General features: G+C 49.9%; 28 non-coding genes across 28 annotated transcripts; 14 read left to right on the forward strand and 14 right to left on the reverse strand.

Annotated features, from left to right (window-relative positions):
- Positions 1-664: 664 nt before the first annotated feature.
- Trnag-ccc (transfer RNA glycine (anticodon CCC)) lies at positions 665-736 on the reverse strand. The gene has a single exon. It is a non-coding gene; the product is annotated as a tRNA-Gly (tRNA).
- A 672-nt stretch (positions 737-1,408) lies between these two features.
- On the forward strand, positions 1,409-1,492 carry Trnal-uaa (transfer RNA leucine (anticodon UAA)). The gene has a single exon. It is a non-coding gene; the product is annotated as a tRNA-Leu (tRNA).
- Positions 1,493-2,616: 1,124 nt separating this feature from the next.
- Trnag-ccc (transfer RNA glycine (anticodon CCC)) lies at positions 2,617-2,688 on the reverse strand. Its single transcript has one exon. It is a non-coding gene; the product is annotated as a tRNA-Gly (tRNA).
- Positions 2,689-3,360: 672 nt separating this feature from the next.
- On the forward strand, positions 3,361-3,444 carry Trnal-uaa (transfer RNA leucine (anticodon UAA)). The gene has a single exon. It is a non-coding gene; the product is annotated as a tRNA-Leu (tRNA).
- A 1,124-nt stretch (positions 3,445-4,568) lies between these two features.
- Trnag-ccc (transfer RNA glycine (anticodon CCC)) lies at positions 4,569-4,640 on the reverse strand. The gene has a single exon. It is a non-coding gene; the product is annotated as a tRNA-Gly (tRNA).
- Positions 4,641-5,312: 672 nt separating this feature from the next.
- On the forward strand, positions 5,313-5,396 carry Trnal-uaa (transfer RNA leucine (anticodon UAA)). Its single transcript has one exon. It is a non-coding gene; the product is annotated as a tRNA-Leu (tRNA).
- A 1,124-nt stretch (positions 5,397-6,520) lies between these two features.
- On the reverse strand, positions 6,521-6,592 carry Trnag-ccc (transfer RNA glycine (anticodon CCC)). The gene has a single exon. It is a non-coding gene; the product is annotated as a tRNA-Gly (tRNA).
- Positions 6,593-7,263: 671 nt separating this feature from the next.
- Positions 7,264-7,347, forward strand: Trnal-uaa (transfer RNA leucine (anticodon UAA)). The gene has a single exon. It is a non-coding gene; the product is annotated as a tRNA-Leu (tRNA).
- Positions 7,348-8,471: 1,124 nt separating this feature from the next.
- Positions 8,472-8,543, reverse strand: Trnag-ccc (transfer RNA glycine (anticodon CCC)). The gene has a single exon. It is a non-coding gene; the product is annotated as a tRNA-Gly (tRNA).
- Positions 8,544-9,215: 672 nt separating this feature from the next.
- Trnal-uaa (transfer RNA leucine (anticodon UAA)) lies at positions 9,216-9,299 on the forward strand. The gene has a single exon. It is a non-coding gene; the product is annotated as a tRNA-Leu (tRNA).
- Positions 9,300-10,423: 1,124 nt separating this feature from the next.
- On the reverse strand, positions 10,424-10,495 carry Trnag-ccc (transfer RNA glycine (anticodon CCC)). The gene has a single exon. It is a non-coding gene; the product is annotated as a tRNA-Gly (tRNA).
- A 672-nt stretch (positions 10,496-11,167) lies between these two features.
- Positions 11,168-11,251, forward strand: Trnal-uaa (transfer RNA leucine (anticodon UAA)). The gene has a single exon. It is a non-coding gene; the product is annotated as a tRNA-Leu (tRNA).
- Positions 11,252-12,375: 1,124 nt separating this feature from the next.
- On the reverse strand, positions 12,376-12,447 carry Trnag-ccc (transfer RNA glycine (anticodon CCC)). The gene has a single exon. It is a non-coding gene; the product is annotated as a tRNA-Gly (tRNA).
- A 672-nt stretch (positions 12,448-13,119) lies between these two features.
- On the forward strand, positions 13,120-13,203 carry Trnal-uaa (transfer RNA leucine (anticodon UAA)). The gene has a single exon. It is a non-coding gene; the product is annotated as a tRNA-Leu (tRNA).
- A 1,124-nt stretch (positions 13,204-14,327) lies between these two features.
- Trnag-ccc (transfer RNA glycine (anticodon CCC)) lies at positions 14,328-14,399 on the reverse strand. Its single transcript has one exon. It is a non-coding gene; the product is annotated as a tRNA-Gly (tRNA).
- A 672-nt stretch (positions 14,400-15,071) lies between these two features.
- Trnal-uaa (transfer RNA leucine (anticodon UAA)) lies at positions 15,072-15,155 on the forward strand. Its single transcript has one exon. It is a non-coding gene; the product is annotated as a tRNA-Leu (tRNA).
- Positions 15,156-16,279: 1,124 nt separating this feature from the next.
- Positions 16,280-16,351, reverse strand: Trnag-ccc (transfer RNA glycine (anticodon CCC)). The gene has a single exon. It is a non-coding gene; the product is annotated as a tRNA-Gly (tRNA).
- A 672-nt stretch (positions 16,352-17,023) lies between these two features.
- On the forward strand, positions 17,024-17,107 carry Trnal-uaa (transfer RNA leucine (anticodon UAA)). The gene has a single exon. It is a non-coding gene; the product is annotated as a tRNA-Leu (tRNA).
- A 1,124-nt stretch (positions 17,108-18,231) lies between these two features.
- Trnag-ccc (transfer RNA glycine (anticodon CCC)) lies at positions 18,232-18,303 on the reverse strand. The gene has a single exon. It is a non-coding gene; the product is annotated as a tRNA-Gly (tRNA).
- Positions 18,304-18,975: 672 nt separating this feature from the next.
- Positions 18,976-19,059, forward strand: Trnal-uaa (transfer RNA leucine (anticodon UAA)). Its single transcript has one exon. It is a non-coding gene; the product is annotated as a tRNA-Leu (tRNA).
- Positions 19,060-20,183: 1,124 nt separating this feature from the next.
- Positions 20,184-20,255, reverse strand: Trnag-ccc (transfer RNA glycine (anticodon CCC)). Its single transcript has one exon. It is a non-coding gene; the product is annotated as a tRNA-Gly (tRNA).
- A 673-nt stretch (positions 20,256-20,928) lies between these two features.
- Positions 20,929-21,012, forward strand: Trnal-uaa (transfer RNA leucine (anticodon UAA)). The gene has a single exon. It is a non-coding gene; the product is annotated as a tRNA-Leu (tRNA).
- Positions 21,013-22,136: 1,124 nt separating this feature from the next.
- Positions 22,137-22,208, reverse strand: Trnag-ccc (transfer RNA glycine (anticodon CCC)). The gene has a single exon. It is a non-coding gene; the product is annotated as a tRNA-Gly (tRNA).
- Positions 22,209-22,880: 672 nt separating this feature from the next.
- On the forward strand, positions 22,881-22,964 carry Trnal-uaa (transfer RNA leucine (anticodon UAA)). Its single transcript has one exon. It is a non-coding gene; the product is annotated as a tRNA-Leu (tRNA).
- Positions 22,965-24,088: 1,124 nt separating this feature from the next.
- Positions 24,089-24,160, reverse strand: Trnag-ccc (transfer RNA glycine (anticodon CCC)). Its single transcript has one exon. It is a non-coding gene; the product is annotated as a tRNA-Gly (tRNA).
- Positions 24,161-24,831: 671 nt separating this feature from the next.
- Trnal-uaa (transfer RNA leucine (anticodon UAA)) lies at positions 24,832-24,915 on the forward strand. The gene has a single exon. It is a non-coding gene; the product is annotated as a tRNA-Leu (tRNA).
- Positions 24,916-26,039: 1,124 nt separating this feature from the next.
- On the reverse strand, positions 26,040-26,111 carry Trnag-ccc (transfer RNA glycine (anticodon CCC)). The gene has a single exon. It is a non-coding gene; the product is annotated as a tRNA-Gly (tRNA).
- A 671-nt stretch (positions 26,112-26,782) lies between these two features.
- Positions 26,783-26,866, forward strand: Trnal-uaa (transfer RNA leucine (anticodon UAA)). Its single transcript has one exon. It is a non-coding gene; the product is annotated as a tRNA-Leu (tRNA).
- Positions 26,867-27,590: the final 724 nt, after the last annotated feature.

Here is a 27,590-nt window from a genome sequence, read left to right on the forward strand (position 1 = left end):
CTCGATAGCACTAAGTGCCATTTCATTTTTCTCTCATAAAAGACAGTGCTTCCTCCAGCGAGACACTGCCAGGTAAATACCAAGTGATGTGCACAAGAAGCAAGACGTCTGCACGTTTCGCGGCGTTGTCGATAACGGCCATACCACGCTGAGTGCAGCGGTTCTCGTCTGTTGATTGGAGTTAATAGCGGTTGGCCGTGTTTAGTACTTGGATGGGCGACCAGCTTGGAGCTCTACCTACATTTGGCTTCTTTCATTTTGCCTATTTACTTAGGTGTCGTCGCTGCTTAGCGATAATGATGCGGTCCAGCACGCTGACGCCACTCCTGCCTGTCGGTGCACTAAAGCGCGAATCTGTGGCCACAATAAAATGAAAGGTTCTGTCGTATGTTTGTCGGTTTTTGGTCTCTCGCAGTCGTTTCTCCCGCCTGCCCTCTACATATATGCCCATTTCCAAGCGTCAGCTCTCACGTCAGCCGAGCAAAGCCGAGACAAGTCGACACATGGAGACACACGATGCTGTGAATCGAAATCCGGCGACTACCGCAATGGCGACACGGAGTGAGACGTGGGGCGAAGGAAAACTATTCGTACCACGACGGTTCTGTTTCGAGGATCGCGTTACGTTACTTGGAATAGCCCTAGAAGAAAAATGTACGTTTCGTGCGGGGGCCGGGAATCGAACCCGGATCAACTGCTTGGGAAGCAACCATGCTGACCGTTACACCACCACCGCCTTGCGTGCCGAGTCATTCACGCCGCGATGTATCGGCTACCCTCCTGCCACCAAAGGCCGAAGGCGGAGGCGCTGTAGGTGTTCAACGCCAGGGCAGAGGTTGGCACATCTGAACGCAGTGTGTAGGTGCTGCCAGCGTAAATAGAAGCACAACTGACAGCCGTTGGAAAACTGCCCTTTAATTTACAGCCGCATGATATAAGAAATATCTAATGTGACGTACGTACAGACGATCCAGAGACGATTGAGCATAATTGTGCCAGTCCAGAAGTAGAAAGCGCCTAAGTATCACAATGTTAAGTTGGTTAGTTTGATCCTCGCCTGGAGCATATCATTAGCTTCCCCTGAGGGCGAAATACACAGCGTAGCCGTTGCTAGGGAACGGACTTTTATTGTCGTTCGTTGTTTTCTCCACGCCAATGTGAAAATTGATAGTTAGAGTTCTGCTCGTTCCACTTAAGGCCGAAGGCGTCGGAAAACAACGGTGCCAGGCACCATATTTAAGTTCCGGGTGCCGACAGTGAGGGTGGGGTGTTACCTCACATCTCACAACTCGTTTTAAATACTCTAAAAAAACGTATTTCCTTCACACAAAAAAAAACAAGCAAATTTCGCAGTCAGGCCCTGGAGATGTTTATAGAAACGATGGCAGCAGTGTGTTTCCGCTCGCACGTCAGATTGGCCGAGCGGTCTAAGGCGCCAGATTTAAGCTCTGGTTCCCGAAAGGGAGCGTGGGTTCGAACCCCACATCTGACAATGAATTTTAAATATTCAAAACCTACCCGTTTCCTTCGTGCGGGAAAGGAAGTAAATTTCGCGCAAACAGGTTGAAGAGATATTATCAGTGACGGCAGTGATTATGGCGCTTGCCCTGCACGTCTGATTGTCTGGCCGTCAGAAGGAACGGAAAGCTGTTAGGAGGCATGGCTTTCAGCCAGGCAGCCCGGATTCGATTCCTGGTAGCCGAACATACTTTTGTTTGCTGAGTCTTGGCTAGTCTCACGGCGCTTACGTTTTCTTTGTGTTGTGCTTTTTGGGTCCAAGCATCAAGAAAGCAAAAGTCAACGAAAACAGATACGTGGTTAAATGTCTGGCAGGGCAGTAATGAAGGTGGATGAGCCGGTGGACCGGGTATTGGACTGGTGACGTGGCCGAATTGCATCGCTCCTCAGCTCAGTACGTTAGAGCGTCGTGCTGTGAACACAAAGGCCATGTATTCGATAGCACTAAGTGCCATTTCATTTTTCTCTCATAAAAGACAGTGCTTCCTCCAGCGAGACACTGCCAGGTAAATACCAAGTGATGTGCACAAGAAGCAAGACGTCTGCACGTTTCGCGGCGTTGTCGATAACGGCCATACCACGCTGAGTGCAGCGGTTCTCGTCTGTTGATTGGAGTTAATAGCGGTTGGCCGTGTTTAGTACTTGGATGGGCGACCAGCTTGGAGCTCTACCTACATTTGGCTTCTTTCATTTTGCCTATTTACTTAGGTGTCGTCGCTGCTTAGCGATAATGATGCGGTCCAGCACGCTGACGCCACTCCTGCCTGTCGGTGCACTAAAGCGCGAATCTGTGGCCACAATAAAATGAAAGGTTCTGTCGTATGTTTGTCGGTTTTTGGTCTCTCGCAGTCGTTTCTCCCGCCTGCCCTCTACATATATGCCCATTTCCAAGCGTCAGCTCTCGCGTCAGCCGAGCAAAGCCGAGACAAGTCGACACATGGAGACACACGATGCTGTGAATCGAAATCCGGCGACTACCGCAATGGCGACACGGAGTGAGACGTGGGGCGAAGGAAAACTATTCGTACCACGACGGTTCTGTTTCGAGGATCGCGTTACGTTACTTGGAATAGCCCTAGAAGAAAAATGTACGTTTCGTGCGGTGGCCGGGAATCGAACCCGGATCAACTGCTTGGGAAGCAACCATGCTGACCGTTACACCACCACCGCCTTGCGTGCCGAGTCATTCACGCCGCGATGTATCGGCTACCCTCCTGCCACCAGAGGCCGAAGGCGAAGGCGCTGTAGGTGTTCAACGCCAGGGCAGAGGTTGGCACATCTGAACGCAGTGTGTAGGTGCTGCTAGCGTAAATAGAAGCACAACTGACAGCCGTTGGAAAACTGCCCTTTAATTTACAGCCGCATGATATAAGAAATATCTAATGTGACGTACGTACAGACGATCCAGAGACGATTGAGAATAATTGTGCCAGTCCAGAAGTAGAAAGCGCCTAAGTATCACAATGTTAAGTTGGTTAGTTTGATCCTCGCCTGGAGCATATCATTAGCTTCCCCTGAGGGCGAAATACACAGCGTAGCCGTTGCTAGGGAACGGACTTTTATTGTCGTTCGTTGTTTTCTCCACGCCAATGTGAAAATTGATAGTTAGAGTTCTGCTCGTTCCACTTAAGGCCGAAGGCGTCGGAAAACAACGGTGCCAGGCACCATATTTAAGTTCCGGGTGCCGACAGTGAGGGTGGGGTGTTACCTCACATCTCACAACTCGTTTTAAATACTCTAAAAAAACGTATTTCCTTCACACAAAAAAAAACAAGCAAATTTCGCAGTCAGGCCCTGGAGATGTTTATAGAAACGATGGCAGCAGTGTGTTTCCGCGCGCACGTCAGATTGGCAGAGCGGTCTAAGGCGCCAGATTTAAGCTCTGGTTCCCGAAAGGGAGCGTGGGTTCGAACCCCACATCTGACAATGAATTTTAAATATTCCAAACCTACCCGTTTCCTTCGTGCGGGAAAGGAAGTAAATTTCGCGCAAACAGGTTGAAGAGATATTATCAGTGACGGCAGTGATTATGGCGCTTGCCCTGCACGTCTGATTGTCTGTCCGTCAGAAGGAACGGAAAGCTGTTAGGAGGCATGGCTTTCAGCCAGGCAGACCGGATTCGATTCCTGGTAGCCGAACATACTTTTGTTTGCTGAGTCTTGGCTAGTCTCACGGCGCTTACGTTTTCTTTGTGTTGTGCTTTTTGGGTCCAAGCATCAAGAAAGCAAAAGTCAACGAAAACAGATACGTGGTTAAATGTCTGGCAGGGCAGTAATGAAGGTGGATGAGCCGGTGGACCGGGTATTGGACTGGTGACGTGGCCGAATTGCATCGCTCCTCAGCTCAGTACGTTAGAGCGTCGTGCTGTGAACACAAAGGCCATGTATTCGATAGCACTAAGTGCCATTTCATTTTTCTCTCATAAAAGACAGTGCCTCCTCCAGCGAGACACTGCCAGGTAAATACCAAGTGATGTGCACAAGAAGCAAGACGTCTGCACGTTTCGCGGCGTTGTCGATAACGGCCATACCACGCTGAGTGCAGCGGTTCTCGTCTGTTGATTGGAGTTAATAGCGGTTGGCCGTGTTTAGTACTTGGATGGGCGACCAGCTTGGAGCTCTACCTACATTTGGCTTCTTTCATTTTGCCTATTTACTTAGGTGTCGTCGCTGCTTAGCGATAATGATGCGGTCAAGCACGCTGACGCCACTCCTGCCTGTCGGTGCACTAAAGCGCGAATCTGTGGCCACAATAAAATGAAAGGTTCTGTCGTATGTTTGTCGGTTTTTGGTCTCTCGCAGTCGTTTCTCCCGCCTGCCCTCTACATATATGCCCATTTCCAAGCGTCAGCTCTCGCGTCAGCCGAGCAAAGTCGAGACAAGTCGACACATGGAGACACACGATGCTGTGAATCGAAATCCGGCGACTACCGCAATGGCGACACGGAGTGAGACGTGGGGCGAAGGAAAACTAGTCGTACCACGACGGTTCTGTTTCGAGGACCGCGTTACGTTACTTGGAATAGCCCTAGAAGAAAAATGTACGTTTCGTGCGGTGGCCGGGAATCGAACCCGGATCAACTGCTTGGGAAGCAACCATGCTGACCGTTACACCACCACCGCCTTGCGTGCCGAGTCATTCACGCCGCGATGTATCGGCTACCCTCCTGCCACCAGAGGCCGAAGGCGAAGGCGCTGTAGGCGTTCAACGCCAGGGCAGAGGTTGGCACATCTGAACGCAGTGTGTAGGTGCTGCTAGCGTAAATAGAAGCACAACTGACAGCCGTTGGAAAACTGCCCTTTAATTTACAGCAGCATGATATAAGAAATATCTAATGTGACGTACGTACAGACGATCCAGAGACGATTGAGCATAATTGTGCCAGTCCAGAAGTAGAAAGCGCCTAAGTATCACAATGTTAAGTTGGTTAGTTTGATCCTCGCCTGGAGCATATCATTAGCTTCCCCTGAGGGCGAAATACACAGCGTAGCCGTTGCTAGGGAACGGACTTTTATTGTCGTTCGTTGTTTTCTCCACGCCAATGTGAAAATTGATAGTTAGAGTTCTGCTCGTTCCACTTAAGGCCGAAGGCGTCGGAAAACAACGGTGCCAGGCACCATATTTAAGTTCCGGGTGCCGACAGTGAGGGTGGGGTGTTACCTCACATCTCACAACTCGTTTTAAATACTCTAAAAAAACGTATTTCCTTCACACAAAAAAAAACAAGCAAATTTCGCAGTCAGGCCCTGGAGATGTTTATAGAAACGATGGCAGCAGTGTGTTTTCGCTCGCACGTCAGATTGGCCGAGCGGTCTAAGGCGCCAGATTTAAGCTCTGGTTCCCGAGAGGCAGCGTGGGTTCGAACCCCACATCTGACAATGAATTTTAAATATTCCAAACCTACCCGTTTCCTTCGTGCGGGAAAGGAAGTAAATTTCGCGCAAACAGGTTGAAGAGATATTATCAGTGACGGCAGTGATTATGGCGCTTGCCCTGCATGTCTGATTGTCTGGCCGTCAGAAGGAACGGAAAGCTGTTAGGAGGCATGGCTTTCAGCCAGGCAGCCCGGATTCGATTCCTGGTAGCCGAACATACTTTTGTTTGCTGAGTCTTGGCTAGTCTCACGGCGCTTACGTTTTCTTTGTGTTGTGCTTTTTGGGTCCAAGCATCAAGAAAGCAAAAGTCAACGAAAACAGATACGTGGTTAAATGTCTGGCAGGGCAGTAATGAAGGTGGATGAGCCGGTGGACCGGGTATTGGACTGGTGACGTGGCCGAATTGCATCGCTCCTCAGCTCAGTACGTTAGAGCGTCGTGCTGTGAACACAAAGGCCATGTATTCGATAGCACTAAGTGCCATTTCATTTTTCTCTCATAAAAGACAGTGCTTCCTCCAGCGAGACACTGCCAGGTAAATACCAAGTGATGTGCACAAGAAGCAAGACGTCTGCACGTTTCGCGGCGTTGTCGATAACGGCCATACCACGCTGAGTGCAGCGGTTCTCGTCTGTTGATTGGAGTTAATAGCGGTTGGCCGTGTTTAGTACTTGGATGGGCGACCAGCTTGGAGCTCTACCTACATTTGGCTTCTTTCATTTTGCCTATTTACTTAGGTGTCGTCGCTGCTTAGCGATAATGATGCGGTCCAGCACGCTGACGCCACTCCTGCCTGTCGGTGCACTAAAGCGCGAATCTGTGGCCACAATAAAATGAAATGTTCTGTCGTATGTTTGTCGGTTTTTGGTCTCTCGCAGTCGTTTCTCCCGCCTGCCCTCTACATATATGCCCATTTCCAAGCGTCAGCTCTCGCGTCAGCCGAGCAAAGTCGAGACAAGTCGACACATGGAGACACACGATGCTGTGAATCGAAATCCGGCGACTACCGCAATGGCGACACGGAGTGAGACGTGGGGCGAAGGAAAACTGTTCGTACCACGACGGTTCTGTTTCGAGGATCGCGTTACGTTACTTGGAATAGCCCTAGAAGAAAAATGTACGTTTCGTGCGGTGGCCGGGAATCGAACCCGGATCAACTGCTTGGGAAGCAACCATGCTGACCGTTACACCACAACCGCCTTGCGTGCCGAGTCATTCACGCCGCGATGTATCGGCTACCCTCCTGCCACCAGAGGCCGAAGGCGAAGGCGCTGTAGGCGTTCAACGCCAGGGCAGAGGTTGGCACATCTGAACGCAGTGTGTAGGTGCTGCTAGCGTAAATAGAAGCACAACTGACAGCCGTTGGAAAACTGCCCTTTAATTTACAGCAGCATGATATAAGAAATATCTAATGTGACGTACGTACAGACGATCCAGAGACGATTGAGCATAATTGTGCCAGTCCAGAAGTAGAAAGCGCCTAAGTATCACAATGTTAAGTTGGTTAGTTTGATCCTCGCCTGGAGCATATCATTAGCTTCCCCTGAGGGCGAAATACACAGCGTAGCCGTTGCTAGGGAACGGACTTTTATTGTCGTTCGTTGTTTTCTCCACGCCAATGTGAAAATTGATAGTTAGAGTTCTGCTCGTTCCACTTAAGGCCGAAGGCGTCGGAAAACAACGGTGCCAGGCACCATATTTAAGTTCCGGGTGCCGACAGTGAGGGTGGGGTGTTACCTCACATCTCACAACTCGTTTTAAATACTCTAAAAAAACATATTTCCTTCACACAAAAAAAACAAGCAAATTTCGCAGTCAGGCCCTGGAGATGTTTATAGAAACGATGGCAGCAGTGTGTTTCCGCTCGCACGTCAGATTGGCCGAGCGGTCTAAGGCGCCAGATTTAAGCTCTGGTTCCCGAAAGGGAGCGTGGGTTCGAACCCCACATCTGACAATGAATTTTAAATATTCCAAACCTACCCGTTTCCTTCGTGCGGGAAAGGAAGTAAATTTCGCGCAAACAGGTTGAAGAGATATTATCAGTGACGGCAGTGATTATGGCGCTTGCCCTGCACGTCTGATTGTCTGGCCGTCAGAAGGAACGGAAAGCTGTTAGGAGGCATGGCTTTCAGCCAGGCAGCCCGGATTCGATTCCTGGTAGCCGAACATACTTTTGTTTGCTGAGTCTTGGCTAGTCTCACGGCGCTTACGTTTTCTTTGTGTTGTGCTTTTTGGGTCCAAGCATCAAGAAAGCAAAAGTCAACGAAAACAGATACGTGGTTAAATGTCTGGCAGGGCAGTAATGAAGGTGGATGAGCCGGTGGACCGGGTATTGGACTGGTGACGTGGCCGAATTGCATCGCTCCTCAGCTCAGTACGTTAGAGCGTCGTGCTGTGAACACAAAGGCCATGTATTCGATAGCACTAAGTGCCATTTCATTTTTCTCTCATAAAAGACAGTGCTTCCTCCAGCGAGACACTGCCAGGTAAATACCAAGTGATGTGCACAAGAAGCAAGACGTCTGCACGTTTCGCGGCGTTGTCGATAACGGCCATACCACGCTGAGTGCAGCGGTTCTCGTCTGTTGATTGGAGTTAATAGCGGTTGGCCGTGTTTAGTACTTGGATGGGCGACCAGCTTGGAGCTCTACCTACATTTGGCTTCTTTCATTTTGCCTATTTACTTAGGTGTCGTCGCTGCTTAGCGATAATGATGCGGTCCAGCACGCTGACGCCACTCCCGCCTGTCGGTGCACTATAGCGCGAATCTGTGGCCACAATAAACTGAAAGGTTCTGCCGTATGTTTGTCGGTTTTTGGTCTCTCGCAGTCGTTTCTCCCGCCTGCCCTCTACATATATGCCCATTTCCAAGCGTCAGCTCTCGCGTCAGCCGAGACAAGTCGAGACAAGTCGACACATGGAGACACACGATGCTGTGAATCGAAATCCGGCGACTACCGCAATGGCGACACGGAGTGAGACGTGGGGCGAAGGAAAACTAGTCGTACCACGACGGTTCTGTTTCGAGGATCGCGTTACGTTACTTGGAATAGCCCTAGAAGAAAAATGTACGTTTCGTGCGGTGGCCGGGAATCGAACCCGGATCAACTGCTTGGGAAGCAACCATGCTGACCGTTACACCACCACCGCCTTGCGTGCCGAGTCATTCACGCCGCGATGTATCGGCTACCCTCCTGCCACCAGAGGCCGAAGGCGAAGGCGCTGTAGGCGTTCAACGCCAGGGCAGAGGTTGGCACATCTGAACGCAGTGTGTAGGTGCTGCTAGCGTAAATAGAAGCACAACTGACAGCCGTTGGAAAACTGCCCTTTAATTTACAGCCGCATGATATAAGAAATATCTAATGTGACGTACGTACAGACGATCCAGAGACGATTGAGCATAATTGTGCCAGTCCAGAAGTAGAAAGCGCCTAAGTATCACAATGTTAAGTTGGTTAGTTTGATCCTCGCCTGGAGCATATCATTAGCTTCCCCTGAGGGCGAAATACACAGCGTAGCCGTTGCTAGGGAACGGACTTTTATTGTCGTTCGTTGTTTTCTCCGCGCCAATGTGAAAATTGATAGTTAGAGTTCTGCTCGTTCCACTTAAGGCCGAAGGCGTCGGAAAACAACGGTGCCAGGCACCATATTTAAGTTCCGGGTGCCGACAGTGAGGGTGGGGTGTTACCTCACATCTCACAACTCGTTTTAAATACTCTAAAAAAAACGTATTTCCTTCACACAAAAAAAACAAGCAAATTTCGCAGTCAGGCCCTGGAGATGTTTATAGAAACGATGGCAGCAGTGTGTTTCCGCTCGCACGTCAGATTGGCCGAGCGTTCTAAGGCGTCAGATTTAAGCTCTGGTTCCCGAAAGGCAGCGTGGGTTCGAACCCCACATCTGACAATGAATTTTAAATATTCCAAACATACCCGTTTCCTTCGTGCGGGAAAGGAAGTAAATTTCGCGCAAACAGGTTGAAGAGATATTATCAGTGACGGCAGTGATTATGGCGCTTGCCCTGCACGTCTGATTGTCTGGCCGTCAGAAGGAACGGAAAGCTGTTAGGAGGCATGGCTTTCAGCCAGGCAGCCCGGATTCGATTCCTGGTAGCCGAACATACTTTTGTTTGCTGAGTCTTGGCTAGTCTCACGGCGCTTACGTTTTCTTTGTGTTGTGCTTTTTGGGTCCAAGCATCAAGAAAGCAAAAGTCAACGAAAACAGATACGTGGTTAAATGTCTGGCAGGGCAGTAATGAAGGTGGATGAGCCGGTGGACCGGGTATTGGACTGGTGACGTGGCCGAATTGCATCGCTCCTCAGCTCAGTACGTTAGAGCGTCGTGCTGTGAACACAAAGGCCATGTATTCGATAGCACTAAATGCCATTTCATTTTTCTCTCATAAAAGACAGTGCTTCCTCCAGCGAGACACTGCCAGGTAAATACCAAGTGATGTGCACAAGAAGCAAGACGTCTGCACGTTTCGCGGCGTTGTCGATAACGGCCATACCACGCTGAGTGCAGCGGTTCTCGTCTGTTGATTGGAGTTAATAGCGGTTGGCCGTGTTTAGTACTTGGATGGGCGACCAGCTTGGAGCTCTACCTACATTTGGCTTCTTTCATTTTGCCTATTTACTTAGGTGTCGTCGCTGCTTAGCGATAATGATGCGGTCCAGCACGCTGACGCCACTCCTGCCTGTCGGTGCACTAAAGCGCGAATCTGTGGCCACAATAAAATGAAAGGTTCTGTTGTATGTTTGTCGGTTTTTGGTCTCTCGCAGTCGTTTCTCCCGCCTGCCCTCTACATATATGCCCATTTCCAAGCGTCAGCTCTCGCGTCAGCCGAGCAAAGTCGAGACAAGTCGACACATGGAGACACACGATGCTGTGAATCGAAATCCGGCGACTACCGCAATGGCGACACGGAGTGAGACGTGGGGCGAAGGAAAACTATTCGTACCACGACGGTTCTGTTTCGAGGATCGCGTTACGTTACTTGGAATAGCCCTAGAAGAAAAATGTACGTTTCGTGCGGTGGCCGGGAATCGAACCCGGATCAACTGCTTGGGAAGCAACCATGCTGACCGTTACACCACCACCGCCTTGCGTGCCGAGTCATTCACGCCGCGATGTATCGGCTACCCTCCTGCCACCAGAGGCCGAAGGCGAAGGCGCTGTAGGCGTTCAACGCCAGGGCAGAGGTTGGCACACCTGAACGCAGTGTGTAGGTGCTGCTAGCGTAAATAGAAGCACAACTGACAGCCGTTGGAAAACTGCCCTTTAATTTACAGCCGCATGATATAAGAAATATCTAATGTGACGTACGTACAGACGATCCAGAGACGATTGAGCATAATTGTGCCAGTCCAGAAGTAGAAAGCGCCTAAGTATCACAATGTTAAGTTGGTTAGTTTGATCCTCGCCTGGAGCATATCATTAGCTTCCCCTGAGGGCGAAATACACAGCGTAGCCGTTGCTAGGGAACGGACTTTTATTGTCGTTCGTTGTTTTCTCCACGCCAATGTGAAAATTGATAGTTAGAGTTCTGCTCGTTCCACTTAAGGCCGAAGGCGTCGGAAAACAACGGTGCCAGGCACCATATTTAAGTTCCGGGTGCCGACAGTGAGGGTGGGGTGTTACCTCACATCTCACAACTCGTTTTAAATACTCTAAAAAAAACGTATTTCCTTCACACAAAAAAAACAAGCAAATTTCGCAGTCAGGCCCTGGAGATGTTTATAGAAACGATGGCAGCAGTGTGTTTCCGCTCGCACGTCAGATTGGCCGAGCGGTCTAAGGCGCCAGATTTAAGCTCTGGTTCCCGAAAGGCAGCGTGGGTTCGAACCCCACATCTGACAATGAATTTTAAATATTCCAAACCTACCCGTTTCCTTCGTGCGGGAAAGGAAGTAAATTTCGCGCAAACAGGTTGAAGAGATATTATCAGTGACGGCAGTGATTATGGCGCTTGCCCTGCACGTCTGATTGTCTGGCCGTCAGAAGGAACGGAAAGCTGTTAGGAGGCATGGCTTTCAGCCAGGCAGCCCGGATTCGATTCCTGGTAGCCGAACATACTTTTGTTTGCTGAGTCTTGGCTAGTCTCACGGCGCTTACGTTTTCTTTGTGTTGTGCTTTTTGGGTCCAAGCATCAAGAAAGCAAAAGTCAACGAAAACAGATACGTGGTTAAATGTCTGGCAGGGCAGTAATGAAGGTGGATGAGCCGGTGGACCGGGTATTGGACTGGTGACGTGGCCGAATTGCATCGCTCCTCAGCTCAGTACGTTAGAGCGTCGTGCTGTGAACACAAAGGCCATGTATTCGATAGCACTAAGTGCCATTTCATTTTTCTCTCATAAAAGACAGTGCTTCCTCCAGCGAGACACTGCCAGGTAAATACCAAGTGATGTGCACAAGAAGCAAGACGTCTGCACGTTTCGCGGCGTTGTCGATAACGGCCATACCACGCTGAGTGCAGCGGTTCTCGTCTGTTGATTGGAGTTAATAGCGGTTGGCCGTGTTTAGTACTTGGATGGGCGACCAGCTTGGAGCTCTACCTACATTTGGATTCTTTCATTTTGCCTATTTACTTAGGTGTCGTCGCTGCTTAGCGATAATGATGCGGTCCAGCACGCTGACGCCACTCCCGCCTGTCGGTGCACTATAGCGCGAATCTGTGGCCACAATAAACTGAAAGGTTCTGCCGTATGTTTGTCGGTTTTTGGTCTCTCGCAGTCGTTTCTCCCGCCTGCCCTCTACATATATGCCCATTTCCAAGCGTCAGCTCTCGCGTCAGCCGAGCAAAGTCGAGACAAGTCGACACATGGAGACACACGATGCTGTGAATCGAAATCCGGCGACTACCGCAATGGCGACACGGAGTGAGACGTGGGGCGAAGGAAAACTATTCGTACCACGACGGTTCTGTTTCGAGGATCGCGTTACGTTACTTGGAATAGCCCTAGAAGAAAAATGTACGTTTCGTGCGGTGGCCGGGAATCGAACCCGGATCAACTGCTTGGGAAGCAACCATGCTGACCGTTACACCACCACCGCCTTGCGTGCCGAGTCATTCACGCCGCGATGTATCGGCTACCCTCCTGCCACCAGAGGCCGAAGGCGAAGGCGCTGTAGGCGTTCAACGCCAGGGCAGAGGTTGGCACATCTGAACGCAGTGTGTAGGTGCTGCTAGCGTAAATAGAAGCACAACTGACAGCCGTTGGAAAACTGCCCTTTAATTTACAGCCGCATGATATAAGAAATATCTAATGTGACGTACGTACAGACGATCCAGAGACGATTGAGCATAATTGTGCCAGTCCAGAAGTAGAAAGCGCCTAAGTATCACAATGTTAAGTTGGTTAGTTTGATCCTCGCCTGGAGCATATCATTAGCTTCCCCTGAGGGCGAAATACACAGCGTAGCCGTTGCTAGGGAACGGACTTTTATTGTCGTTCGTTGTTTTCTCCACGCCAATGTGAAAATTGATAGTTAGAGTTCTGCTCGTTCCACTTAAGGCCGAAGGCGTCGGAAAACAACGGTGCCAGGCACCATATTTAAGTTCCGGGTGCCGACAGTGAGGGTGGGGTGTTACCTCACATCTCACAACTCGTTTTAAATACTCTAAAAAAAACGTATTTCCTTCACACAAAAAAAACAAGCAAATTTCGCAGTCAGGCCCTGGAGATGTTTATAGAAACGATGGCAGCAGTGTGTTTCCGCTCGCACGTCAGATTGGCCGAGCGGTCTAAGGCGCCAGATTTAAGCTCTGGTTCCCGAAAGGCAGCGTGGGTTCGAACCCCACATCTGACAATGAATTTTAAATATTCCAAACCTACCCGTTTCCTTCGTGCGGGAAAGGAAGTAAATTTCGCGCAAACAGGTTGAAGAGATATTATCAGTGACGGCAGTGATTATGGCGCTTGCCCTGCACGTCTGATTGTCTGGCCGTCAGAAGGAACGGAAAGCTGTTAGGAGGCATGGCTTTCAGCCAGGCAGCCCGGATTCGATTCCTGGTAGCCGAACATACTTTTGTTTGCTGAGTCTTGGCTAGTCTCACGGCGCTTACGTTTTCTTTGTGTTGTGCTTTTTGGGTCCAAGCATCAAGAAAGCAAAAGTCAACGAAAACAGATACGTGGTTAAATGTCTGGCAGGGCAGTAATGAAGGTGGATGAGCCGGTGGACCGGGTATTGGACTGGTGACGTGGCCGAATTGCATCGCTCCTCAGCTCAGTACGTTAGAGCGTCGTGCTGTGAACACAAAGGCCATGTATTCGATAGCACTAAGTGCCATTTCATTTTTCTCTCATAAAAGACAGTGCTTCCTCCAGCGAGACACTGCCAGGTAAATACCAAGTGATGTGCACAAGAAGCAAGACGTCTGCACGTTTCGCGGCGTTGTCGATAACGGCCATACCACGCTGAGTGCAGCGGTTCTCGTCTGTTGATTGGAGTTAATAGCGGTTGGCCGTGTTTAGTACTTGGATGGGCGACCAGCTTGGAGCTCTACCTACATTTGGATTCTTTCATTTTGCCTATTTACTTAGGTGTCGTCGCTGCTTAGCGATAATGATGCGGTCCAGCACGCTGACGCCACTCCCGCCTGTCGGTGCACTATAGCGCGAATCTGTGGCCACAATAAACTGAAAGGTTCTGCCGTATGTTTGTCGGTTTTTGGTCTCTCGCAGTCGTTTCTCCCGCCTGCCCTCTACATATATGCCCATTTCCAAGCGTCAGCTCTCGCGTCAGCCGAGCAAAGTCGAGACAAGTCGACACATGGAGACACACGATGCTGTGAATCGAAATCCGGCGACTACCGCAATGGCGACACGGAGTGAGACGTGGGGCGAAGGAAAACTATTCGTACCACGACGGTTCTGTTTCGAGGATCGCGTTACGTTACTTGGAATAGCCCTAGAAGAAAAATGTACGTTTCGTGCGGTGGCCGGGAATCGAACCCGGATCAACTGCTTGGGAAGCAACCATGCTGACCGTTACACCACCACCGCCTTGCGTGCCGAGTCATTCACGCCGCGATGTATCGGCTACCCTCCTGCCACCAGAGGCCGAAGGCGAAGGCGCTGTAGGCGTTCAACGCCAGGGCAGAGGTTGGCACATCTGAACGCAGTGTGTAGGTGCTGCTAGCGTAAATAGAAGCACAACTGACAGCCGTTGGAAAACTGCCCTTTAATTTACAGCCGCATGATATAAGAAATATCTAATGTGACGTACGTACAGACGATCCAGAGACGATTGAGCATAATTGTGCCAGTCCAGAAGTAGAAAGCGCCTAAGTATCACAATGTTAAGTTGGTTAGTTTGATCCTCGCCTGGAGCATATCATTAGCTTCCCCTGAGGGCGAAATACACAGCGTAGCCGTTGCTAGGGAACGGACTTTTATTGTCGTTCGTTGTTTTCTCCACGCCAATGTGAAAATTGATAGTTAGAGTTCTGCTCGTTCCACTTAAGGCCGAAGGCGTCGGAAAACAACGGTGCCAGGCACCATATTTAAGTTCCGGGTGCCGACAGTGAGGGTGGGGTGTTACCTCACATCTCACAACTCGTTTTAAATACTCTAAAAAAAACGTATTTCCTTCACACAAAAAAAACAAGCAAATTTCGCAGTCAGGCCCTGGAGATGTTTATAGAAACGATGGCAGCAGTGTGTTTCCGCTCGCACGTCAGATTGGCCGAGCGGTCTAAGGCGCCAGATTTAAGCTCTGGTTCCCGAAAGGCAGCGTGGGTTCGAACCCCACATCTGACAATGAATTTTAAATATTCCAAACCTACCCGTTTCCTTCGTGCGGGAAAGGAAGTAAATTTCGCGCAAACAGGTTGAAGAGATATTATCAGTGACGGCAGTGATTATGGCGCTTGCCCTGCACGTCTGATTGTCTGGCCGTCAGAAGGAACGGAAAGCTGTTAGGAGGCATGGCTTTCAGCCAGGCAGCCCGGATTCGATTCCTGGTAGCCGAACATACTTTTGTTTGCTGAGTCTTGGCTAGTCTCACGGCGCTTACGTTTTCTTTGTGTTGTGCTTTTTGGGTCCAAGCATCAAGAAAGCAAAAGTCAACGAAAACAGATACGTGGTTAAATGTCTGGCAGGGCAGTAATGAAGGTGGATGAGCCGGTGGACCGGGTATTGGACTGGTGACGTGGCCGAATTGCATCGCTCCTCAGCTCAGTACGTTAGAGCGTCGTGCTGTGAACACAAAGGCCATGTATTCGATAGCACTAAGTGCCATTTCATTTTTCTCTCATAAAAGACAGTGCTTCCTCCAGCGAGACACTGCCAGGTAAATACCAAGTGATGTGCACAAGAAGCAAGACGTCTGCACGTTTCGCGGCGTTGTCGATAACGGCCATACCACGCTGAGTGCAGCGGTTCTCGTCTGTTGATTGGAGTTAATAGCGGTTGGCCGTGTTTAGTACTTGGATGGGCGACCAGCTTGGAGCTCTACCTACATTTGGATTCTTTCATTTTGCCTATTTACTTAGGTGTCGTCGCTGCTTAGCGATAATGATGCGGTCCAGCACGCTGACGCCACTCCCGCCTGTCGGTGCACTATAGCGCGAATCTGTGGCCACAATAAACTGAAAGGTTCTGCCGTATGTTTGTCGGTTTTTGGTCTCTCGCAGTCGTTTCTCCCGCCTGCCCTCTACATATATGCCCATTTCCAAGCGTCAGCTCTCGCGTCAGCCGAGCAAAGTCGAGACAAGTCGACACATGGAGACACACGATGCTGTGAATCGAAATCCGGCGACTACCGCAATGGCGACACGGAGTGAGACGTGGGGCGAAGGAAAACTATTCGTACCACGACGGTTCTGTTTCGAGGATCGCGTTACGTTACTTGGAATAGCCCTAGAAGAAAAATGTACGTTTCGTGCGGTGGCCGGGAATCGAACCCGGATCAACTGCTTGGGAAGCAACCATGCTGACCGTTACACCACCACCGCCTTGCGTGCCGAGTCATTCACGCCGCGATGTATCGGCTACCCTCCTGCCACCAGAGGCCGAAGGCGAAGGCGCTGTAGGCGTTCAACGCCAGGGCAGAGGTTGGCACATCTGAACGCAGTGTGTAGGTGCTGCTAGCGTAAATAGAAGCACAACTGACAGCCGTTGGAAAACTGCCCTTTAATTTACAGCCGCATGATATAAGAAATATCTAATGTGACGTACGTACAGACGATCCAGAGACGATTGAGCATAATTGTGCCAGTCCAGAAGTAGAAAGCGCCTAAGTATCACAATGTTAAGTTGGTTAGTTTGATCCTCGCCTGGAGCATATCATTAGCTTCCCCTGAGGGCGAAATACACAGCGTAGCCGTTGCTAGGGAACGGACTTTTATTGTCGTTCGTTGTTTTCTCCACGCCAATGTGAAAATTGATAGTTAGAGTTCTGCTCGTTCCACTTAAGGCCGAAGGCGTCGGAAAACAACGGTGCCAGGCACCATATTTAAGTTCCGGGTGCCGACAGTGAGGGTGGGGTGTTACCTCACATCTCACAACTCGTTTTAAATACTCTAAAAAAACGTATTTCCTTCACACAAAAAAAAACAAGCAAATTTCGCAGTCAGGCCCTGGAGATGTTTATAGAAACGATGGCAGCAGTGTGTTTCCGCTCGCACGTCAGATTGGCCGAGCGGTCTAAGGCGCCAGATTTAAGCTCTGGTTCCCGAAAGGGTGCGTGGGTTCGAACACCACATCTGACAATGAATTTTAAATATTCCAAACCTACCCGTTTCCTTCGTGCGGGAAAGGAAGTAAATTTCGCGCAAACAGGTTGAAGAGATATTATCAGTGACGGCAGTGATTATGGCGCTTGCCCTGCACGTCTGATTGTCTGGCCGTCAGAAGGAACGGAAAGCTGTTAGGAGGCATGGCTTTCAGCCAGGCAGCCCGGATTCGATTCCTGGTAGCCGAACATACTTTTGTTTGCTGAGTCTTGGCTAGTCTCACGGCGCTTACGTTTTCTTTGTGTTGTGCTTTTTGGGTCCAAGCATCAAGAAAGCAAAAGTCAACGAAAACAGATACGTGGTTAAATGTCTGGCAGGGCAGTAATGAAGGTGGATGAGCCGGTGGACCGGGTATTGGACTGGTGACGTGGCCGAATTGCATCGCTCCTCAGCTCAGTACGTTAGAGCGTCGTGCTGTGAACACAAAGGCCATGTATTCGATAGCACTAAGTGCCATTTCATTTTTCTCTCATAAAAGACAGTGCTTCCTCCAGCGAGACACTGCCAGGTAAATACCAAGTGATGTGCACAAGAAGCAAGACGTCTGCACGTTTCGCGGCGTTGTCGATAACGGCCATACCACGCTGAGTGCAGCGGTTCTCGTCTGTTGATTGGAGTTAATAGCGGTTGGCCGTGTTTAGTACTTGGATGGGCGACCAGCTTGGAGCTCTACCTACATTTGGCTTCTTTCATTTTGCCTATTTACTTAGGTGTCGTCGCTGCTTAGCGATAATGATGCGGTCCAGCACGCTGACGCCACTCCCGCCTGTCGGTGCACTATAGCGCGAATCTGTGGCCACAATAAACTGAAAGGTTCTGCCGTATGTTTGTCGGTTTTTGGTCTCTCGCAGTCGTTTCTCCCGCCTGCCCTCTACATATATGCCCATTTCCAAGCGTCAGCTCTCGCGTCAGCCGAGCAAAGTCGAGACAAGTCGACACATGGAGACACACGATGCTGTGAATCGAAATCCGGCGACTACCGCAATGGCGACACGGAGTGAGACGTGGGGCGAAGGAAAACTAGTCGTACCACGACGGTTCTGTTTCGAGGATCGCGTTACGTTACTTGGAATAGCCCTAGAAGAAAAATGTACGTTTTGTGCGGTGGCCGGGAATCGAACCCGGATCAACTGCTTGGGAAGCAACCATGCTGACCGTTACACCACCACCGCCTTGCGTGCCGAGTCATTCACGCCGCGATGTATCGTTTACCCTCCTGCCACCAGAGGCCGAAGGCGAAGGCGCTGTAGGCGTTCAACGCCAGGGCAGAGGTTGGCACATCTGAACGCAGTGTGTAGGTGCTGCTAGCGTAAATAGAAGCACAACTGACAGCCGTTGGAAAACTGCCCTTTAATTTACAGCCGCATGATATAAGAAATATCTAATGTGACGTACGTACAGACGATCCAGAGACGATTGAGCATAATTGTGCCAGTCCAGAAGTAGAAAGCGCCTAAGTATCACAATGTTAAGTTGGTTAGTTTGATCCTCGCCTGGAGCATATCATTAGCTTCCCCTGAGGGCGAAATACACAGCGTAGCCGTTGCTAGGGAACGGACTTTTATTGTCGTTCGTTGTTTTCTCCGCGCCAATGTGAAAATTGATAGTTAGAGTTCTGCTCGTTCCACTTAAGGCCGAAGGCGTCGGAAAACAACGGTGCCAGGCACCATATTTAAGTTCCGGGTGCCGACAGTGAGGGTGGGGTGTTACCTCACATCTCACAACTCGTTTTAAATACTCTAAAAAAAACGTATTTCCTTCACACAAAAAAAACAAGCAAATTTCGCAGTCAGGCCCTGGAGATGTTTATAGAAACGATGGCAGCAGTGTGTTTCCGCTCGCACGTCAGATTGGCCGAGCGGTCTAAGGCGCCAGATTTAAGCTCTGGTTCCCGAAAGGCAGCGTGGGTTCGAACCCCACATCTGACAATGAATTTTAAATATTCCAAACCTACCCGTTTCCTTCGTGCGGGAAAGGAAGTAAATTTCGCGCAAACAGGTTGAAGAGATATTATCAGTGACGGCAGTGATTATGGCGCTTGCCCTGCACGTCTGATTGTCTGGCCGTCAGAAGGAACGGAAAGCTGTTAGGAGGCATGGCTTTCAGCCAGGCAGCCCGGATTCGATTCCTGGTAGCCGAACATACTTTTGTTTGCTGAGTCTTGGCTAGTCTCACGGCGCTTACATTTTCTTTGTGTTGTGCTTTTTGGGTCCAAGCATCAAGAAAGCAAAAGTCAACGAAAACAGATACGTGGTTAAATGTCTGGCAGGGCAGTAATGAAGGTGGATGAGCCGGTGGACCGGGTATTGGACTGGTGACGTGGCCGAATTGCATCGCTCCTCAGCTCAGTACGTTAGAGCGTCGTGCTGTGAACACAAAGGCCATGTATTCGATAGCACTAAGTGCCATTTCATTTTTCTCTCATAAAAGACAGTGCTTCCTCCAGCGAGACACTGCCAGGTAAATACCAAGTGATGTGCACAAGAAGCAAGACGTCTGCACGTTTCGCGGCGTTGTCGATAACGGCCATACCACGCTGAGTGCAGCGGTTCTCGTCTGTTGATTGGAGTTAATAGCGGTTGGCCGTGTTTAGTACTTGGATGGGCGACCAGCTTGGAGCTCTACCTACATTTGGCTTCTTTCATTTTGCCTATTTACTTAGGTGTCGTCGCTGCTTAGCGATAATGATGCGGTCCAGCACGCTGACGCCACTCCTGCCTGTCGGTGCACTAAAGCGCGAATCTGTGGCCACAATAAAATGAAAGGTTCTGTCGTATGTTTGTCGGTTTTTGGTCTCTCGCAGTCGTTTCTCCCGCCTGCCCTCTACATATATGCCCATTTCCAAGCGTCAGCTCTCGCGTCAGCCGAGCAAAGTCGAGACAAGTCGACACATGGAGACACACGATGCTGTGAATCGAAATCCGGCGACTACCGCAATGGCGACACGGAGTGAGACGTGGGGCGAAGGAAAACTATTCGTACCACGACGGTTCTGTTTCGAGGATCGCGTTACGTTACTTGGAATAGCCCTAGAAGAAAAATGTACGTTTCGTGCGGTGGCCGGGAATCGAACCCGGATCAACTGCTTGGGAAGCAACCATGCTGACCGTTACACCACCACCGCCTTGCGTGCCGAGTCATTCACGCCGCGATGTATCGGCTACCCTCCTGCCACCAGAGGCCGAAGGCGAAGGCGCTGTAGGCGTTCAACGCCAGGGCAGAGGTTGGCACATCTGAACGCAGTGTGTAGGTGCTGCTAGCGTAAATAGAAGCACAACTGACAGCCGTTGGAAAACTGCCCTTTAATTTACAGCCGCATGATATAAGAAATATCTAATGTGACGTACGTACAGACGATCCAGAGACGATTGAGCATAATTGTGCCAGTCCAGAAGTAGAAAGCGCCTAAGTATCACAATGTTAAGTTGGTTAGTTTGATCCTCGCCTGGAGCATATCATTAGCTTCCCCTGAGGGCGAAATACACAGCGTAGCCGTTGCTAGGGAACGGACTTTTATTGTCGTTCGTTGTTTTCTCCGCGCCAATGTGAAAATTGATAGTTAGAGTTCTGCTCGTTCCACTTAAGGCCGAAGGCGTCGGAAAACAACGGTGCCAGGCACCATATTTAAGTTCCGGGTGCCGACAGTGAGGGTGGGGTGTTACCTCACATCTCACAACTCGTTTTAAATACTCTAAAAAAAAACGTATTTCCTTCACACAAGAAAAACAAGCAAATTTCGCAGTCAGGCCCTGGAGATGTTTATAGAAACGATGGCAGCAGTGTGTTTCCGCTCGCACGTCAGATTGGCCGAGCGGTCTAAGGCGCCAGGTTTAAGCTCTGGTTCCCGAAAGGGAGCGTGGGTTCGAACCCCACATCTGACAATGAATTTTAAATATTCCAAACCTACCCGTTTCCTTCGTGCGGGAAAGGAAGTAAATTTCGCGCAAACAGGTTGAAGAGATATTATCAGTGACGGCAGTGATTATGGCGCTTGCCCTGCACGTCTGATTGTCTGGCCGTCAGAAGGAACGGAAAGCTGTTAGGAGGCATGGCTTTCAGCCAGGCAGCCCGGATTCGATTCCTGGTAGCCGAACATACTTTTGTTTGCTGAGTCTTGGCTAGTCTCACGGCGCTTACGTTTTCTTTGTGTTGTGCTTTTTGGGTCCAAGCATCAAGAAAGCAAAAGTCAACGAAAACAGATACGTGGTTAAATGTCTGGCAGGGCAGTAATGAAGGTGGATGAGCCGGTGGACCGGGTATTGGACTGGTGACGTGGCCGAATTGCATCGCTCCTCAGCTCAGTACGTTAGAGCGTCGTGCTGTGAACACAAAGGCCATGTATTCGATAGCACTAAGTGCCATTTCATTTTTCTCTCATAAAAGACAGTGCTTCCTCCAGCGAGACACTGCCAGGTAAATACCAAGTGATGTGCACAAGAAGCAAGACGTCTGCACGTTTCGCGGCGTTGTCGATAACGGCCATACCACGCTGAGTGCAGCGGTTCTCGTCTGTTGATTGGAGTTAATAGCGGTTGGCCGTGTTTAGTACTTGGATGGGCGACCAGCTTGGAGCTCTACCTACATTTGGCTTCTTTCATTTTGCCTATTTACTTAGGTGTCGTCGCTGCTTAGCGATAATGATGCGGTCCAGCACGCTGACGCCACTCCTGCCTGTCGGTGCACTAAAGCGCGAATCTGTGGCCACAATAAAATGAAAGGTTCTGTCGTATGTTTGTCGGTTTTTGGTCTCTCGCAGTCGTTTCTCCCGCCTGCCCTCTACATATATGCCCATTTCCAAGCGTCAGCTCTCGCGTCAGCCGAGCAAAGTCGAGACAAGTCGACACATGGAGACACACGATGCTGTGAATCGAAATCCGGCGACTACCGCAATGGCGACACGGAGTGAGACGTGGGGCGAAGGAAAACTAGTCGTACCACGACGGTTCTGTTTCGAGGATCGCGTTACGTTACTTGGAATAGCCCTAGAAGAAAAATGTACGTTTCGTGCGGTGGCCGGGAATCGAACCCGGATCAACTGCTTGGGAAGCAACCATGCTGACCGTTACACCACCACCGCCTTGCCTACCGAGTCATTTACGCCGCGATGTATCGGCTACCCTCCTGCCACCAGAGGCCGAAGGCGAAGGCGCTGTAGGCGTTCAACGCCAGGGCAGAGGTTGGCACATCTGAACGCAGTGTGTAGGTGCTGCTAGCGTAAATAGAAGCACAACTGACAGCCGTTGGAAAACTGCCCTTTAATTTACAGCCGCATGATATAAGAAATATCTAATGTGACGTACGTACAGACGATCCAGAGACGATTGAGCATAATTGTGCCAGTCCAGAAGTAGAAAGCGCCTAAGTATCACAATGTTAAGTTGGTTAGTTTGATCCTCGCCTGGAGCATATCATTAGCTTCCCCTGAGGGCGAAATACACAGCGTAGCCGTTGCTAGGGAACGGACTTTTATTGTCGTTCGTTGTTTTCTCCACGCCAATGTGAAAATTGATAGTTAGAGTTCTGCTCGTTCCACTTAAGGCCGAAGGCGTCGGAAAACAACGGTGCCAGGCACCATATTTAAGTTCCGGGTGCCGACAGTGAGGGTGGGGTGTTACCTCACATCTCACAACTCGTTTTAAATACTCTAAAAAAAACGTATTTCCTTCACACAAAAAAAACAAGCAAATTTCGCAGTCAGGCCCTGGAGATGCTTATAGAAACGATGGCAGCAGTGTGTTTCCGCTCGCACGTCAGATTGGCCGAGCGGTCTAAGGCGCCAGATTTAAGCTCTGGTTCCCGAAAGGGAGCGTGGGTTCGAACCCCACATCTGACAATGAATTTTAAATATTCCAAACCTACCCGTTTCCTTCGTGCGGGAAAGGAAGTAAATTTCGCGCAAACAGGTTGAAGAGATATTATCAGTGACGGCAGTGATTATGGCGCTTGCCCTGCACGTCTGATTGTCTGGCCGTCAGAAGGAACGGAAAGCTGTTAGGAGGCATGGCTTTCAGCCAAGCAGCCCGGATTCGATTCCTGGTAGCCGAACATACTTTTGTTTGCTGAGTCTTGGCTAGTCTCACGGCGCTTACGTTTTCTTTGTGTTGTGCTTTTTGGGTCCAAGCATCAAGAAAGCAAAAGTCAACGAAAACAGATACGTGGTTAAATGTCTGGCAGGGCAGTAATGAAGGTGGATGAGCCGGTGGACCGGGTATTGGACTGGTGACGTGGCCGAATTGCATCGCTCCTCAGCTCAGTACGTTAGAGCGTCGTGCTGTGAACACAAAGGCCATGTATTCGATAGCACTAAGTGCCATTTCATTTTTCTCTCATAAAAGACAGTGCTTCCTCCAGCGAGACACTGCCAGGTAAATACCAAGTGATGTGCACAAGAAGCAAGACGTCTGCACGTTTCGCGGCGTTGTCGATAACGGCCATACCACGCTGAGTGCAGCGGTTCTCGTCTGTTGATTGGAGTTAATAGCGGTTGGCCGTGTTTAGTACTTGGATGGGCGACCAGATTGGAGCTCTACCTACATTTGGCTTCTTTCATTTTGCCTATTTACTTAGGTGTCGTCGCTGCTTAGCGATAATAATGCGGTCCAGCACGCTGACGCCACTCCTGCCTGTCGGTGCACTAAAGCGCGAATCTGTGGCCACAATAAAATGAAAGGTTCTGTCGTATGTTTGTCGGTTTTTGGTCTCTCGCAGTCGTTTCTCCCGCCTGCCCTCTACATATATGCCCATTTCCAAGCGTCAGCTCTCGCGTCAGCCGAGCAAAGTCGAGACAAGTCGACACATGGAGACACACGATGCTGTGAATCGAAATCCGGCGACTACCGCAATGGCGACACGGAGTGAGACGTGGGGCGAAGGAAAACTAGTCGTACCACGACGGTTCTGTTTCGAGGATCGCGTTACGTTACTTGGAATAGCCCTAGAAGAAAAATGTACTTTTCGTGCGGTGGCCGGGAATCGAACCCGGATCAACTGCTTGGGAAGCAACCATGCTGACCGTTACACCACCACCGCCTTGCGTGCCGAGTCATTCACGCCGCGATGTATCGGCTACCCTCCTGCCACCAGAGGCCGAAGGCGAAGGCGCTGTAGGCGTTCAACGCCAGGGCAGAGGTTGGCACATCTGAACGCAGTGTGTAGGTGCTGCTAGCGTAAATAGAAGCACAACTGACAGCCGTTGGAAAACTGCCCTTTAATTTACAGCCGCATGATATAAGAAATATCTAATGTGACGTACGTACAGACGATCCAGAGACGATTGAGCATAATTGTGCCAGTCCAGAAGTAGAAAGCGCCTAAGTATCACAATGTTAAGTTGGTTAGTTTGATCCTCGCCTGGAGCATATCATTAGCTTCCCCTGAGGGCGAAATACACAGCGTAGCCGTTGCTAGGGAACGGACTTTTATTGTCGTTCGTTGTTTTCTCCACGCCAATGTGAAAATTGATAGTTAGAGTTCTGCTCGTTCCACTTAAGGCCGAAGGCGTCGGAAAACAACGGTGCCAGGCACCATATTTAAGTTCCGGGTGCCGACAGTGAGGGTGGGGTGTTACCTCACATCTCACAACTCGTTTTAAATACTCTAAAAAAACATATTTCCTTCACACAAAAAAAACAAGCAAATTTCGCAGTCAGGCCCTGGAGATGTTTATAGAAACGATGGCAGTAGTGTGTTTCCGGTCGCACGTCAGATTGGCCGAGCGGTCTAAGGCGCCAGATTTAAGCTCTGGTTCCCGAAAGGGAGCGTGGGTTCGAACCCCACATCTGACAATGAATTTTAAATATTCCAAACCTACCCGTTTCCTTCGTGCGGGAAAGGAAGTAAATTTCGCGCAAACAGGTTGAAGAGATATTATCAGTGACGGCAGTGATTATGGCGCTTGCCCTGCACGTCTGATTGTCTGGCCGTCAGAAGGAACGGAAAGCTGTTAGGAGACATGGCTTTCAACCAGGCAGCCCGGATTCGATTCCTGGTAGCCGAACATACTTTTGTTTGCTGAGTCTTGGCTAGTCTCACGGCGCTTACGTTTTCTTTGTGTTGTGCTTTTTGGGTCCAAGCATCAAGAAAGCAAAAGTCAACGAAAACAGATACGTGGTTAAATGTCTGGCAGGGCAGTAATGAAGGTGGATGAGCCGGTGGACCGGGTATTGGACTGGTGACGTGGCCGAATTGCATCGCTCCTCAGCTCAGTACGTTAGAGCGTCGTGCTGTGAACACAAAGGCCATGTATTCGATAGCACTAAGTGCCATTTCATTTTTCTCTCATAAAAGACAGTGCTTCCTCCAGCGAGACACTGCCAGGTAAATACCAAGTGATGTGCACAAGAAGCAAGACGTCTGCACGTTTCGCGGCGTTGTCGATAACGGCCATACCACGCTGAGTGCAGCGGTTCTCGTCTGTTGATTGGAGTTAATAGCGGTTGGCCGTGTTTAGTACTTGGATGGGCGACCAGCTTGGAGCTCTACCTACATTTGGCTTCTTTCATTTTGCCTATTTACTTAGGTGTCGTCGCTGCTTAGCGATAATGATGCGGTCCAGCACGCTGACGCCACTCCTGCCTGTCGGTGCACTAAAGCGCGAATCTGTGGCCACAATAAAATGAAAGGTTCTGTCGTATGTTTGTCGGTTTTTGGTCTCTCGCAGTCGTTTCTCCCGCCTGCCCTCTACATATATGCCCATTTCCAAGCGTCAGCTCTCGCGTCAGCCGAGCAAAGTCGAGACAAGTCGACACATGGAGACACACGATGCTGTGAATCGAAATCCGGCGACTACCGCAATGGCGACACGGAGTGAGACGTGGGGCGAAGGAAAACTAGTCGTACCACGACGGTTCTGTTTCGAGGATCGCGTTACGTTACTTGGAATAGCCCTAGAAGAAAAATGTACTTTTCGTGCGGTGGCCGGGAATCGAACCCGGATCAACTGCTTGGGAAGCAACCATGCTGACCGTTACACCACCACCGCCTTGCGTGCCGAGTCATTCACGCCGCGATGTATCGGCTACCCTCCTGCCACCAGAGGCCGAAGGCGAAGGCGCTGTAGGCGTTCAACGCCAGGGCAGAGGTTGGCACATCTGAACGCAGTGTGTAGGTGCTGCTAGCGTAAATAGAAGCACAACTGACAGCCGTTGGAAAACTGCCCTTTAATTTACAGCCGCATGATATAAGAAATATCTAATGTGACGTACGTACAGACGATCCAGAGACGATTGAGCATAATTGTGCCAGTCCAGAAGTAGAAAGCGCCTAAGTATCACAATGTTAAGTTGGTTAGTTTGATCCTCGCCTGGAGCATATCATTAGCTTCCCCTGAGGGCGAAATACACAGCGTAGCCGTTGCTAGGGAACGGACTTTTATTGTCGTTCGTTGTTTTCTCCACGCCAATGTGAAAATTGATAGTTAGAGTTCTGCTCGTTCCACTTAAGGCCGAAGGCGTCGGAAAACAACGGTGCCAGGCACCATATTTAAGTTCCGGGTGCCGACAGTGAGGGTGGGGTGTTACCTCACATCTCACAACTCGTTTTAAATACTCTAAAAAAACATATTTCCTTCACACAAAAAAAACAAGCAAATTTCGCAGTCAGGCCCTGGAGATGAACACGCGATCTAGTGTAGCAGTGTGTTTCCGCTCGCACGTCAGATTGGCCGAGCGGTCTAAGGCGCCAGATTTAAGCTCTGGTTCCCGAAAGGGAGCGTGGGTTCGAACCCCACATCTGACAATGAATTTTAAATATTCCAAACCTACCCGTTTCCTTCGTGCGGGAAAGGAAGTAAATTTCGCGCAAACAGGTTGAAGAGATATTATCAGTGACGGCAGTGATTATGGCGCTTGCCCTGCACGTCTGATTGTCTGGCCGTCAGAAGGAACGGAAAGCTGTTAGGAGACATGGCTTTCAACCAGGCAGCCCGGATTCGATTCCTGGTAGCCGAACATACTTTTGTTTGCTGAGTCTTGGCTAGTCTCACGGCGCTTACGTTTTCTTTGTGTTGTGCTTTTTGGGTCCAAGCATCAAGAAAGCAAAAGTCAACGAAAACAGATACGTGGTTAAATGTCTGGCAGGGCAGTAATGAAGGTGGATGAGCCGGTGGACCGGGTATTGGACTGGTGACGTGGCCGAATTGCATCGCTCCTCAGCTCAGTACGTTAGAGCGTCGTGCTGTGAACACAAAGGCCATGTATTCGATAGCACTAAGTGCCATTTCATTTTTCTCTCATAAAAGACAGTGCTTCCTCCAGCGAGACACTGCCAGGTAAATACCAAGTGATGTGCACAAGAAGCAAGACGTCTGCACGTTTCGCGGCGTTGTCGATAACGGCCATACCACGCTGAGTGCAGCGGTTCTCGTCTGTTGATTGGAGTTAATAGCGGTTGGCCGTGTTTAGTACTTGGATGGGCGACCAGCTTGGAGCTCTACCTACATTTGGCTTCTTTCATTTTGCCT

This window comes from Schistocerca gregaria, chromosome 2, assembly GCF_023897955.1.
Source record: "Schistocerca gregaria isolate iqSchGreg1 chromosome 2, iqSchGreg1.2, whole genome shotgun sequence".
Taxonomy (NCBI): Eukaryota; Metazoa; Arthropoda; class Insecta; order Orthoptera; family Acrididae; genus Schistocerca; species Schistocerca gregaria.